Genomic DNA, 15,440 nt, shown 5'->3' with positions numbered 1-15,440 from the left:
GAACAATTTGACTAACATAGGACCACAGCACCAAGGTGGGTAATGTTGCTATGTTGCTTATTTTTCCTGCAGTTTCGTTTCAGGTATTTAAGAGTGAATAAAAGTAGTGGAACAACGAAGACATCACCCCACTCTGCATTGTTGCCAGATTTATTCAAGATGACGGATCGAAGATGACGGCGATAGATGCGGCAACGTCGCAATGACATCGTGGCGGGAAGTTCAAATTTTGGCGGCAAGATAGGTCAATTGAGCTACCTGCACTAACCTAAGTCCCTCCCTCCCCCCTCCCCTCCCACAGAAAATGGCGGGAAGTTCAAATTTTGTTGGAAAAGAGACACTTGGGCTACCTCCACTAACATAAGTCATCCGACCGCCACCTCTTCCTAGGAATTGGCGGAAAAAGGACTCAGCCTGTGCTGGGCTGCTGGATACGATGGACGTAAGTCTTTATTTTGCAGGCAGTCTTTATTTGAACAATTTAAACAGCATCCAGCGTGCTCATCATGATGTCCGGAGTCCAACTGACCTACTACACAGTACCGCTACCAGAGGGCGCTGTCGTCCCTCCTGTGATGTAATCCAAGATGATAGTCTGCGGGAAATACAGCAGGAGCCAATAGGAACCCTTAATCCAGTCACGTGTTAGACTTTAGCCAGTAGGATGGTGGTATCTGGTAGCCTCGTTGGAGGTTATATAGGGCAGGCTCAGCAGGTCTGGGACCTCAGTCATGCTTAGTCAGCCAGCAGCAGCAGCAGCGGCGGCAGGAGAAGAAGAACCACGAAGCATCAACAGCAGTCGCAATTCAACACAGCCATGCAGAATAGGGAGAAATGGAAAAGTAAGTACCTCCTATCACATCTTTTACTGTGGTTAACATTATTATTATTGTTATTACTGATTGTCTTCGCGTCTTGGTCCATATGTAATGCTTCCTCATCTTTGTTCAGCGCTCGCCCTCGATGCGTCCAAACCCACAGGACCGAGCGCCAGCATGCTGATCTCTGCAGCATCCGGACCTGTAGCAACCTCAGCTGCCATCTTGTTGAGACCTGTAGATGGGATTTTAGCTGATAAGGCTAAGGCGATACGGAGAAGAAAGAATATTGGTATAGGTCAACGCATTGCAGCATTTGCAGCTGATGAAACCGCACATGGAAAAATTAAGTTGGGTGTAGGAGTAATGAATTTCAACCGAGTTATGAATGCTGCTCGTTGTGCACTAAACAAGAAGGAGGACAAGGGGGGAAGCAGAGCTGTTTGAAGAACTGTGTCCTGAAAGCGATGTATGCAACGAAAAACGCTCTGAAGCAGAAAGGTGTGAGAAGAAGAAGAGGATCGGTGAAAGCACCTCGAGTTCTACGAATACCCAAGACATCTCTCGGTTTTCTTCCATTTGTCATCCCAGCCCTTTCCGCGCTCTCGGCGGTAGGGTCCCTCGCTGGTAGTGCTGCAGCTATTGCTTAGAAGATCAAGGGCACGCAAAACTCCCAAGTGCAGTTATAAGAGGCAAGACGACATAACCGCGTGATGGAAGCTGCAGGCCTCGGAAAAGGACTATACTTAAAATTGTACAGGAAAGGACTTGGTCTATTCACAAATAAATAAAAGCCCATTAGCGGTCCTACCGGATCGACCATTTACAAATATTGGTCTTCTTAAGTTAGAAACAAATTCAACATTCCAAGGTTCTGTGGTATGTGTATGCGGGATACATTACCGAAGACTATGTGGAAAACTAGTGAATGTGGTATTGTGAATTCAGATGTTGCTGGAGGCACCAGCACCCACTGGGTGTCATTTGTTATGAAAAATGCGGAAATCGTCTACTACTTCGACTCATTTGGTGACCTGCAACGGCCAGAAGTATTAAAACATCTGCATCTACATACATACTCCGCAATCCACCATACGGTGCGTGGCAGAGGGTACCTCGTACCACAACTAGCATCTTCTCTCCCTGTTCTACTCCCAAACAGAACGAGGGAAAAATGATTGCCTATATGCCTCTGTACGAGCCTTAATCTCTCTTATCTTATCTTTGTGGTCTTTCTGCGAAATGTAAGTTGGCGGCAGTAAAATCGTACTGCAGTCAGTCTCAAATGCTGGTTCTCTAAATTTCCTCAGTAGCGATTCACGAAAAGAACGTCTCCTTTCCTCTAGAGACTCCTGAAGCATTTCCGTAACACTCGCGTGATGATCAAACCTACCAGTAACAAATAAATCTAGCAGCCAGCCTCTGAACTGCTTCTGTCCTCCCTCAATCCGACCTGATAGGGATCCCAAACGCTCGAGCAGTACTCAAGAATAGGTCGTATTAGTGTTTTATAAGCGGTCTCCTTTACAGATGAATCACATCTTCCCAAAATTCTACCAATGAACCGAAGACGACTATCCGCCTTCCGTACAACTGCCATTACATGCTTGTCCTACCTCACATCGCTCTGCAATGTTACGCCAAATATTTAATCGACGTGACTGTGTCAAGTGCTACACTACCAATGGTGTATTCACACACTACAGGATTCTTTTTCCTATTGATCTGCATTAATTTACATTTATCTATATTTAGAGTTAGCTGCCATTCTTTACACCAGTTACAAATTCTGTCCAAGTCATCTTGTATCCTCCTACAGTCACTCAACGACGACACCTTCCCGTACACCACAGCATCATCAGGAAACAGCCGCACATTGCTATCCACCCTATCCAAAAGATCATTTATGTAGATAGAAAACAACAGCGGACCTACCACACTTCCCTGGGGCACTCCAGATGATACACTCACCTCCGATGAACACTCACCATTGAGGACAACGTACTGGGTTCTATTATTTAAGAAGTCTTCAGCTTGGGAACCAATCCCATATGCTCGTACCTTAGTTAGGAGTCTGCAGTGGGGCACCGATTCAAACGCTCTCCGGAAGTCAAGGAATATGGCATCGGTCTGATACCCTTCACCCATGGTTCGCAAGATATCATGTGAAAAAAGGGCGAGTTGCGTTTCGCAGGAGCGATGCTTTCTAAAGCCGCGCTGATGCATAGACAGCAACTTTTCTGTCTCAAGGAAATTCATTATATTCGAACTGAGAATATGTTCGAGAATCCTGCAGCAAACCGATGTTAAGGATATTGGTCTGTAATTTTGAGGATCCGTCCTTCTACCGTTCTTATATACATGCGTCACTTGCGCTTTTTTCCAGTCGCTAGGGAATTTACGTTGGGCAAGAGATTCGCGATAAATGCAAGCTAAGTAAGGAGCCAATGCAGTAGAGTACTCTCTGTAAAATCGAATTGGAATCCCATCAGGACCTGGTGATTTACTTATTTTCAAACCATTCAGCAGCTTCACAACCCCAGGGATGTCTATCACTACGTCCTCCATACGGGAATCTGTACGAGACTCAAACGGCGGTATGTTTGTACGATCCTCCAGCGTGAAAGATTTCTCAAATGCTAAATTTAAAATTTCATGTTTCATTTTGCTGTCTTCCGTTGACAGGCCAGACTGACCAGTGAGTGACTGGATGGAAGCCTTCGACCCGCTTACCGATTTTACGTAAGACCAGAATTTCCTTGGGTTTTCAGCAAGATCTTTTGCTAAGGTATGACGGTGGTAGAGGTTGAATGCTTCGCGCATCTCTCTTTTTACAGCAGCACGAATCTCTACTAACTTTGGCCGTCCTCATCCTCTCGATCTTTCTTGTACCGTGAGTGCAACAGCCTTTGCTTCCTGACCATTCTCCGAATTGCGCTGTTAAACCACGGTGGGTCTTTTCCGTCCGTAACCCACTTTTTCGGCACATACTTGTCCACTGTGTGATTTATAATGTGTTTAAAAATTGCCCATAATTCTTCCACGTCCATCGTACCAGAAGTAAATGAAGTCGATTCATTTACTAAGTGGGATGCTAACAACTGCTTATCTGCTCTTTCTAGTAAGAATACTCACCTAGCCTTCTCGACCGCCTTTTTAACTTTCGTAACCATAGTCGTAATGACAAGATCATGATCACTAATCCCTGTCTCAACACTGACACCGTCGATGAGGTCTGGTATGTTCGTGGCTACCAGATCTAAAATATTTCCATTACGCGCTGGCTGTCGATTTAGCTACTCAAGACAATTTTCGGATAATGTGTTCAAAAGTAATTCACACGACGGCTTGTCTGTACCACCTGTAATGAATCCATAGACATCCCAGTCTGTACTAGGTAGGTTGAAGTCGCCTCCGACTAATATAGCATGACCCGGGTACTTCTGCGATACAGAATGTAGACTCCCTTTGAATGATTCTAGAACTGTCACTGTGGAACCTGGTGGCCGGTAATAACACCCCACAATTTATTTCTCCTAGCTCTGTTAAACGTGTCCAGATAACTTCACAATCACACTCTATTTCGACCTCAGTAGACACAATATTTTTGTCAACTGCAATGAAGACACCACCTCCTACGGTGTCTAATCTGTCTTTCCGATACACGTTCTAACCCTCACTAAATATTTCAGAACTTCCTATCTCAGGGTTCAGCCAGGTCTCAGTCCCGAGAATAATTTGCGCGCCACACGCTTCCTGGACGGCAGTAAATTCAGGAACTTCATTCCAAACACTCTGAAAATTTATTGCTAATATCTTGATAACTGAAGTGTCTTTACATTGAGCGCGTCTTGATTTCCCTGCCTTCACGTCGACTGGTGAGTGTTCATCAGGACACCTCGCACTACTGCCTAGCCTAAAAAAACCCCCATGTGCACGCCACAAGTACTCTGCTACCCGAGTAGCCGCTTCCTTTGTGTAGTGCACCCCTGACCGTTCTAGGGGCGTCCTACAATTCCCCACCCAATAGCGCAAGTCTAGATATCTGCAGCCAAGACCGTCACAGAGTCAACGAAGCCTCTGGTTGAGACCTTCCACTCGGCTGCAAACCAAAGGACCCCGATCCACTCACAGAAGACGTGTGTTCTACAATTTTCGGCGCTATCAGGACTTAAATACCCACCTCTGCGGACATCTATGCATCATATTTCCCTTGAAGTTTACAAAGAAGAAGAAGCAGACTATATTAGGAGGAGCTTTAAACATTACTTCATCAGTTGAGGTTCAGATGCAGTGTCGTACACTTTGACGTTAAAAGAACAATCGTCTTCCTGCCTATTGATTTGAGCGTTGGTGAATGGAGTATTGCATTGATTGGACTGGAGACGTACAACAGCATCCCAAATATCACCGAGACTAAAAACAAACTGTATCTGGATATTAATGGTGAAAAAGAAATTGTGAAAATAGAACCAGGTTCATACGACATCGACGATTTAAACGAAGTCTTAGAATAGTCTGGAAAAGAGGCTTAGCTGTGTGCAAACATCAATGCACTTAAATACTGGCTTTCGCAAAAGAGCAAGTTTTGAATAAGGATTCTAGTAAATTTTACAAGTCAGATCAGACTATGGACATCCCGTCCATCAGCACAATCCTAGTCGAGTGTAACATTGCAACGAACTCCTATCTCAACGACAGTCTGATTCATACTATTTACGGCTTCTTTCCCTCAGTTGCAACGGGATATAAGATTGTTGAGACTCCTGTCAATGCAATATACCTTCCAGTGACAGCTCAGACATTGGACTATTTGGAGCTGTGTATTGTGGACTAGAACAATCAGCTTGTTGACTTTCGTGGTGAGGAAATCATTATACGATTATATCTACGACAGAATGGGCGTATGGCATAAAACCAGTATACGCAATCCACAGCACGTCATTTCGCTGCCAAACTGCAATGTGATAACACGTGCAAACTACGAGTTTTTTAAATCAGTTGGCTTGAAACGTCGCAATGATGTCCTCACTAAATATAACCTGTCCAGTAGAGTATGATGAGAGAATTATACTTCAGGAATACTTCTCACATAAACCTTACGTTTCAACCACATTTAAAAAATACAATAAAATTAGGATTTTCATCCAGCAGCAAGACGCACTCACGCTTCCACGCAAGATTTTCATATATATATATATATATATATATATATATATATATATATATATATATATATATATATAGAGGGGTCATTCAGGAAAACTGACGGCAGCGATACGGTGGGATCCAAGCTTACATATAACGCTTTAGCATTCCTGTTCCAAGAGATACTCTATGAACTCAGTGGGTCTGGGATCGATCGTACACGCAATGTCAGCAGTAACATCACCCCTCAAAACATACGCCTCTGCATCACCCGCAGATTTGCATGGTTTAGAAAATGCAGGATGGTTCATAGACGATCCAGAGGCTAGAATAGTTGCAGAGTCCAAGATATTTACTGCATGGGATACTTTGAGGACATGAAACAGATTATTATGAACACTAAACAGGAACTCATTCTGGTACGGAGTGCACTCATGGAGATCAAGGGGAGAATGTAATCACAATCAGCAAGATAATATGGGAAATGTCTTACGTCAATGTATCAGACGGGGAGCATTTGAAGCTCTTAAAAGTCCTGAATTCCGGTACATTTCTATCACTGACATTTCACTCATGGGAGGTTTTCGAGTACCCAGTGTTACCGACTGCGAGCAGACAAACATTGGGTATTAAAACCTTTTCACAACTGGATACACCTAGATTCATCATACTTGAGTTTAAGAATGATAGAAGAGGGAATATAGCAAAATGTTTCAAATGGCTCTAAGCATTATGGGACTTAACATCTGAGGTCATCAGTCCTTCAGACTTATAACTACTTAAACCTAACTAACCTAAGTACATTGCACACATCCATGCCCGAGGCAGGATTCGAATCTGCGACCATAGCAGCAGCGCGGTTCCGGACTGAAGCGCCTAGAACCGCTCAGCCACAGACGCCGGCGGGAATATAGCAAATGATTCCACCGTGTTCGGCCACTGCAAGTTAACTAATGCCAAAGTCTACCTGAATTCAGAATTTTACCCATAAGACAATTACACCTGCAGTGGAATGAAAATCTTCACAGTCTAGCATACGACATGTATGCTAAGGGTCGTGCCTCTTACTATGAAAATGATGAAGAGGAAAGAGGAGGATGTCTACTCAGCCCACAGAAGTTCAAGAAGCTATCAACGATTATCGTAATAGACTGCTCAAAACAGAAAGATATAATTAAGACTGGACCTGTAGATGCGCGAACCGAATTTGAATCTTCGACAAATTTTCCAGAACACACTGCCGCATATGCTCTAGTTCTACATAACTGTGTGATCGACTACTGCCCGCTAACTGGTGCCGTCCAACGAGCTATATAAATGAGCAGGTGCTGCACCTAGAGCATTTCACGATGGTGTCTCAAGTTGTGAAGATCATTGCGGGCACTTCGGGTTTCTATGATTGTGATCGTGGACAGTTCGTATTTAAAGATGTTACATTCGTAGTGTACACACAAGATGCGGAATGATAGAGACATTCTCAGCAAACATAGCATCACTAAGGTCTTTCATTTATGTGAGGTGCGCTAAGTCATGGAAGAGTGCAAATTGGTTAACACATTTCTACCATGGAATTCACTGGGTTGATCCTGGCATACCCCATAAAGATATGGCGCTGGCGCTTAAATTATTTGACCACATGAATACACCATCTGCATGAAGGGGAAGGAGAAGATCTAATGGATACATCGAATCTTATAGTCTGCTGCTATTCGAGACCTGGAATTCTACAGGTGTCCTTCTCTCCAGCAGCTCAAGAAGATGTATGAATATAGTGTTGCTGTGTCATCTTATGAAAATGTAAAATTACTTTTAAGCTGGACGAGAAATATATGAAATTTTACCTCACAACCTCTGAGTTCTTTTTTTTTTCTTTTTTTTTCAACCCTGTTCCCACTTTGACATACATGGATTTAACCACATGCTATGTCTGTGGTTTTCTTCAAGCGCAGGAGATATAATTTTAGATGTGACTGCTATACATATTTGGAAGCGAACACGATCATGTGCCTTCTGCTCCCAATTTGTACTGCACGATAGGCGTAATTCCATGGAACCATTCTAATTATTTTGTAATCTTCCATCTTAAACTTTACCTCCTTAATAGTACTAATCTTTAGCAGAACTAATGTCATTTGTGAACTGCACAGCCTTTACATACATGTACATACATAATGCAATAGGGCATATGTTTCTTTGCAAATAACAACAAAGACATATGGTGAAGAATTTTTTTCTTCATTAATTAAATTCACACAAATACAATATAGCTCCTAATGTACAACATAGTTATTGAGATACAATGTAGTTTTTGAAGTACAATATAGTATTCTTGAGGTATAAATTGACTCTGCTATTCCAATGCAGAAATACTTTTAACTTACTCGCTACAACAGTAACATTGGTCAGATTTTTTTAAAAATATAAATCTACGCTAAAAACTAATATGGAAATACTTTCTTTACTACAACTAAATCCACAGCCCAACTAGTATAGCTTTCTCAATACTTCTGATGGACTGTGCATGTTCAGAATGTAAATTCAACAGTCCCCAATAGCAAAGGATTTTACAATAACAATTCTGATGAACTGGGGGCTATATAGATATACATACACTTAAAAACTATTCTGACTTGGATGACTAGCGGCAGGTGAAAAACTTAAAATCTATCCTATTTATAAGACGCATACGGAGCATATACATATACACACACACACACACACACACACACACATATATATATATATATATATATATATATATATATATATATATATATATATATATACCACACACATATACAGGGTTATTACAAATGATTGAAGCGATTTCACAGCTCTACAATAACTTTATTGTTTGAGATATTTTCACAATGCTTTGCACACACATACAAAAACTGAAAAAGTTTTTTTAGGCATTCACAAATGTTCGATATGTGCCCCTTTAGTGATTCGGCACACATCAAGCCGATAATCAAGTTCCTCCCACACTCGGTGCAGCATGTCCCCATCAATGAGTTCGAAAGCATCGTTGATGCGAGCTCGTAGTTCTGGCACGTTTCTTGGTAGAGGAGGTTTAAACACTGAATCTTTCACATAACCCCACAGAAAGAGATCGCATGGGGTTAAGTTGGGAGAGCGTGGAGGCCATGGCATGAATTGCTGATCATGATCTCCACCACGATCGATCCATCGGTTTCCAATCTCCTGTTTAAGAAATGCCGAACATCATGATGGAAGTGCGGTGAGCACCATCCTGTTCAAAGATAAAGTCGGCGCTGTCGGTCTCCAGTTGTGGCATGAGCCAATTTTCCAGCATGTCCAGATACATGTGTCCTGTAACGTTTTTTTCGCAGAAGATAAAGGGGCCGTAAACTATAAACCGTGAGATTGCACAAAACACGTTAACTTTTGGTGAACTGCGAATTTGCTGCACGAATGCGTGAGGATTCTCTACCGCCCAGATACGCACATTGTGTCTGTTCACTTCACCATTAAGAAAAAATGTTGCTTCATCACTGAAAACAAGTTTCGCACTGAACGCATCCTCTTCCATGAGCTGTTGCAACCGCGCCGAAAATTCAAAGCGTTTGACTTTGTCATCGGGTGTCAGGGCTTGTAGCAATTGTAAACGGTAAGGCTTCTGCTTTAGCCTTTTCCGTAAGATTTTCCAAACCGTCGGCTGTGGTACGTTTAGCTCCCTGCTTGCTTTATTCGTCGACTTCCGCGGGCTACGCGTGAAACTTGCCCGCACGCGTTCAACCGTTTCTTCGCTCACTGCAGGCCGACCCGTTGATTTCCCCTTACAGAGGCATCCAGAAGCTTTCAACTGCGCATACCATCGCCGAATGGAGTTAGCAGTTGGTGGAGCTTTGTTGAACTTCGTCCTGAAGTGTCGTTGCACTGTTATGACTGACTGATGTGAGTGCATTTCAAGCACGACATACGCTTTCTCGGCTCCTGTCGCCATTTTGTCTCACTGCGCTCTCGAGCGCTCTGGCGGCAGAAACCTGAAGTGCGGCTTCAGCCAAACACAACTTTATGAGTTTTTCTACGTATCTGTAGTGTGTCGTGACCATATGTCAATGAATGGAGCTACAGTGAATTTATGAAATCGCTTCAATCATTTGTAATAGGCGACAGGCCGATTTTAGACTGCAGCACAGTGTACACCTCGTGTAATGTCGATCGAATACTGATGTGCCGTACCATATGTGTTGGCTGCGCTGCAGCACCGCAAACAGCACTGCACAGGCACCACAAATAGTCTTCGACAGAGAGTGCTCTTGATGCCATACAACACACACCCTTAGCCCGCCTCTGGATGGCACCTTCCAATGTGTGATACACATACATTTTTGAGTGTAGACCTTCAAACTCCACAATAGGCAATCCATTCCCCTCGTCCTTCATAAGACCAACAACCTTCTTTTCCTGTGGAATAATACCATAAGGATTATCGGCCGTGTGTGAGGATCTGTCGAATTCGTTACCATGGCACCTCATTACTTCATATGGATCGCAGTTCTTCACCCAGTATATGATGCTATCAGTATCCACATTACGTTATTTAGGATTAGCGAAATGAGTTTTCGCAAACTCATAATGAAAGCGGAACATGTGGAGTTTGGGCATGTCTAATATGCACATCGCCACATAAATAGGTTTCGTAAACTCTACTGCAGTCTTCGCCATCTCCACAACAACAACGTTCTTATTGGCAATGCATTTTCTTACGTCATAACGCCCATCCCATTCGGTTCTAATCAAAATTTCAGACCGTTCCCTCAAATTCTCCATTGTTTTAGCGAAAACTGAATTATTCATTAATTTGTAAAAATCTTTCTCAAAGTCACATGTTGCGGAAGCTCTCTGTCTCGTATTCAAATCAATATACTCCTTCAACCAGGCAGACAGTTTGAAGGAGGTAGCCTGGGTGATTCTAACCAGCTCCATACCCAAGATGATAATGAATAATGTATCTCCGCTTATCGCCCAGCGTTGTCACCAATTTTGGTGTGGAGCCTACTTGTGGAACTAGTTGCTCTGGGCACAGCGGCAAATCGACGTGTACTTCATCCATGTGAGTTCTGCCTCTACCACATACCCTACATCAGAATCAGCTGCCATACCCCCTCCCCCCCCCCCCCCCCTCAGCATTTTTCCACCTGGCATTCGTCTTCGGGCATCCATCGATACTCACCAATCGGTAGTGATTGCTGCACGGCATGGCGTGTCTGTATAAGTTATTTACATCCAGGTACATTATGTAATTCGAATCAAGGGATACATTGAACCTGTCACCCATCTGCGGGTTATTTGGCTTCGCGTGCTTATGGACACAATAGCAAAGTCCACCAAGGATCCCTCACTCAAAGAAATGAAGCATGTCAATAATTCAATGCTGCACTTCGTTTACTTGAGCACCGCTTCCCAAGACAACCCACGTGGCGTGTTATAAAAGGTGGGATTCAGAGAATATGTGGTCATGGACAGACTCCGGAGCTTCTCGAAAACATCATCAGGCAAGCGCACGTCTGTGTCCATGTGAAGCCGTGCATACTCTCCTAAAGTGGAAATACTGAATTCCCACCAGACATTCTGGCATCCATTATGGATGCTGGAGAATGCAGTTATGTCGGCTAGCCTGGTTTCGTAGAGTTTCACCACACTGTCCACATACTCACGTGGGAAAACCCCCTTCCTAGTCACAAGTTGAAACTTTTCGTCGTCAGGAGTTGTAACACTTGTATCGATTAGAAGTAGGTTTATATTATGTAACTGTGTAGCTGCAATTATGGAGTGTATGGAGCGTGAATTCTGTGTTAGTTAAGGTCATTGATTTGTGACAGGAAATTTAGAGTTTTGTAAAATATATATGAAAAAGGTAACATGATTTCTTATAATAATGAATTTTTATAATACGTGTATGATTATAAGAAAGACAATGTTGATTGGAAACTGGTTCATGCTTATGGAACTTGTATTATAAAATGTAAAATATGTAGAAAAGTCCCTCTGCAACGAAAGTGGCTTGGCGCGATGTAAAAGGTGGTTTTGGCGGTCTAACTGGGCGGCTCCTTGGTGGGTACGGTAGCCAGTAAGTGGCTAGCCGTAGCACAGGACACTTCGACAGTGCCAAGACAGGCAATCGAAAGCTGCTTTGCAAGGAATTTTGCCTCAGACGTGGATATGGCTATTACTTGGTATTCTCAGCAAAAAGAAATGGATCTAATATGTTGAAAACCTGACGCGAAGAAGATATTATATAGAGCATTCGAACCTCAAGAGCCATGAGTGCAGTTAGCCGCCATGTCGCTTGGCAGCAAAACTTTGCCATTGCTTCACTAACTTCATACATCCAGGTATGTATATGGGCATGGATCAGTTAATTAGTGTGTGTGGTTTTATAATAATCCAAATGTTATAAATCTGTGTTCGGAACCGTATCTTCTGTCCTGATCACGAACCTGTTCAGGGTCCTCTCCTTAGTGCTAATAAAAGCGAGTATCCTGTTTTAAATCAACTATTATTGCTTTCAAGTGTTCTAAAGTGGTTGCTTTTGTTTGTCAACTGTGAAAGGAGTAGCAACAGTTAAAGTTACAACCACAAAAGTGAAGTCAGATAGGATTTTGCTAAGGTACTCTTAGTTTATTCCAAAGCAGAGTTTTACAGGACTATAGTGCCAGACTGTGTAAATGTTATTGTCTAAAATATCTGTCACACAGATGATAAAAAAATGAGGTAAGTTAAGCTCATTTCAAACATAACATCGTGTTGGTTACTGTCATGAATGATGCCTTTCTCTTTTAAGTTAATTGAGCTCAGTGTTGAATATTTTGCCTTACAAAGTAAAATATAATCTATTCCAAGTGAAGTTAAGGATTAGCTGTGTTTGAATTATTCTTTTCTATTGAAATAATCATAGAGCTTGACTAGTGTCACTATACTAGTTTATGGGTCCCCATCATATTCTTTACGTATTAGAAAGATAGCAATAATAGTCCAACTATCTTTCTAATATGTGAAGAATATGATGGGGACCTATAAACTAGTACAGTGTCACTAGTCAAGCTCTATGGTTATTTCAGTAGAAAAGACTAATTGAAACAAAGCTAATCCTTATATAATTTGTGTTTTTACATGTCAGATAAGACAGAAGTGCCTCATGTCCCAATTTAGTTCTGCATTTCATGCAGTAGCATTTCGGTATCGGTTTAAGTGATGATCTTGAGTGTAACTATTATTAGTATGAACCTGGTGCAAATTTGCTTTCTATGATTACTGATGTATGCATTATTGGTAACGGCTGCTGCACACTGCTCAGAGTGTCTTGCATCAGTTTGTATTCTGTGTGCTATTGAACGGGAAATATTAATGAAAGTAACTTCAACCACCAATATTCAATTTTTAAAAAAATGCATTTCCAAATTCAAGTGCCCAATTGGGCTGGCGACCGTTAATTTTTATTTCATTCACATATGAATTTTACCACTTTCATTAATTCCGAAGCTTAAAGTCTATTTAGTTTTTATGTTAATTTCTCTATATTCAAAATTATAAATTAAATTGTGGAAGAAAACGTGTATGTGTCTTGGTAGCTGGTACTTCAAATTGAACGCATTGTGAGCTGCACACGGAACTTCCCCATAAGATGACAGTGGTCCTTATGAGGAGTTTACGCTTTTCCGTCTAACGGCAGACGACAGGTATGACAATCAACCGAGTTACTGTACAAATCATCATTCTCCTTTGAGTTGGCCGTGGGAACGCTGTCGCTGTAAAGGTTATCAACCTCCCATGAAAGGCTTTCGAGCTCAGTGAGAAGATAAACCTCAGGATTATCCCCAGAGTAAGATTTGTAGTGGTTAAGACTGGAATCATATGACCATACAATTTGGTTCGCTGCCGCATATGGTACGTGTTATTCTGTAAAGGTGGTATGTGAGGCTGTAGGGTCACCTTCAGAGCAGATCACAGGAACGAGGAGGCATTCAAAATCGGCATACACTACACATGGGCATCGCTCCTCGTGGTGAGAATTCTATGACTTTATGAATTTGTTTTCCTCAGTAGCTGTACTGGGTCCTTGGATGCACCACTAATAACTTGTCTGAGGAGAAATAATTCAGGCACTTTAAGCGAATATGCTCCTTACCATTACATTTAGTCATTTGGGTGGAAAGGAGTTGGGACATGTCTTTGATCCAAACATAGGGATAACTATCAGCTTCAGAGAAGAGTAACATGTTTACATGCGACTCACGCTCACTGGCAAATTTTGAGAAATGTTTGCCGGCCGATGTGGCCGTGCGGTTCTAGGCGCTTCAGTCTGGAAGCGCGTGACCGCTACGGTCGCAGGTTCGAATCCTGCCTCGGGCATGGATGTGTGTGATGTCCTTAGGTTAGTTAGGTTTAATTAGTTCTAAGTTCTAGGCGACTGATGACCTCAGAAGTTAAGTTGCATAGTGCTCAGAGCCATTTGAACCATTTTTTTGAGAAATGTTGGGGGCCGATAACAGTATGCTTGTCTTCTTCATCTGACTTTCTTTTCTTCTCCAGGCCATAAACATGAACTGATATTCTGGTTTTCTGCGCCTCAAATTTGGGTATGTCCTGGATCTTGATGGGGAACTCGATACCATCAAAGTTATAACACCTACGAATATTATCACCTACATGGTATGTACTTAGACGCTCAGGATGAGTCTTTCAATCATACTTTCCTTCGAAAGCCAGGACTGACCATGCAAAACAAGCCTGACCCTTTCTATTTTCGACATTAATACATGTATGCCTATTAGCTGTATCTTTAGGTAGCTTGATATAGCTAGGTCTCCCATTTACTGGATCATAGCCATATGTATGGATATCCAAATGTGGTATTCGGCTGAGTGCTTTAGATGGCCCTCTGACCTCCATCTCAAAAAATTGGGCCAATATAGCACTCAAGGTGGATTTACGAAACCACACGGCGATTGACGTGCTCTGCGTTATAATGCCATTTCCCCGCCCCCCCCCCCCCCCCCTCCCAAAGATAATGAAGAGTTGTCTCTTCAACACCAGAATCAACTTTTTTGGGGGGGGGGGGGAGGGTGCGATAATTCGATGCAGAGCACCGCACTGCATTTAATGGCGGAATACCGCGGATCATTGACTACCTTGAGGTGTTCCATTTCCATGACAGGAAGGCATGCCCTTAGAAAACCAACAGGTCACGGTACCCTCCTGCCGGGTTCTCGATCTTCGTGAACGAGATTCACTCCTCAAAGATGTCTGCAATCACCGACTATTCTATCTGCGGTATGGTATCACTTACCTGATGTCCTTCACTAAAAGGACAGGAGAGAGGACTGCCACTAGCCACAGGATGTTCTCTATTACTATTAATACTGCTTTGAGTCCACCCCGTTGATGATGATGTTGGGGAGGAGCAAGTCGGTATGGGCCGAGGAACACATACCTTGGATTTAAACC

Source organism: Schistocerca americana, chromosome X, assembly GCF_021461395.2.
Source record: "Schistocerca americana isolate TAMUIC-IGC-003095 chromosome X, iqSchAmer2.1, whole genome shotgun sequence".
In the NCBI taxonomy this organism is placed as follows: domain Eukaryota; kingdom Metazoa; phylum Arthropoda; class Insecta; order Orthoptera; family Acrididae; genus Schistocerca; species Schistocerca americana.
Note: the sequence above shows the minus strand (reverse complement) of the source record.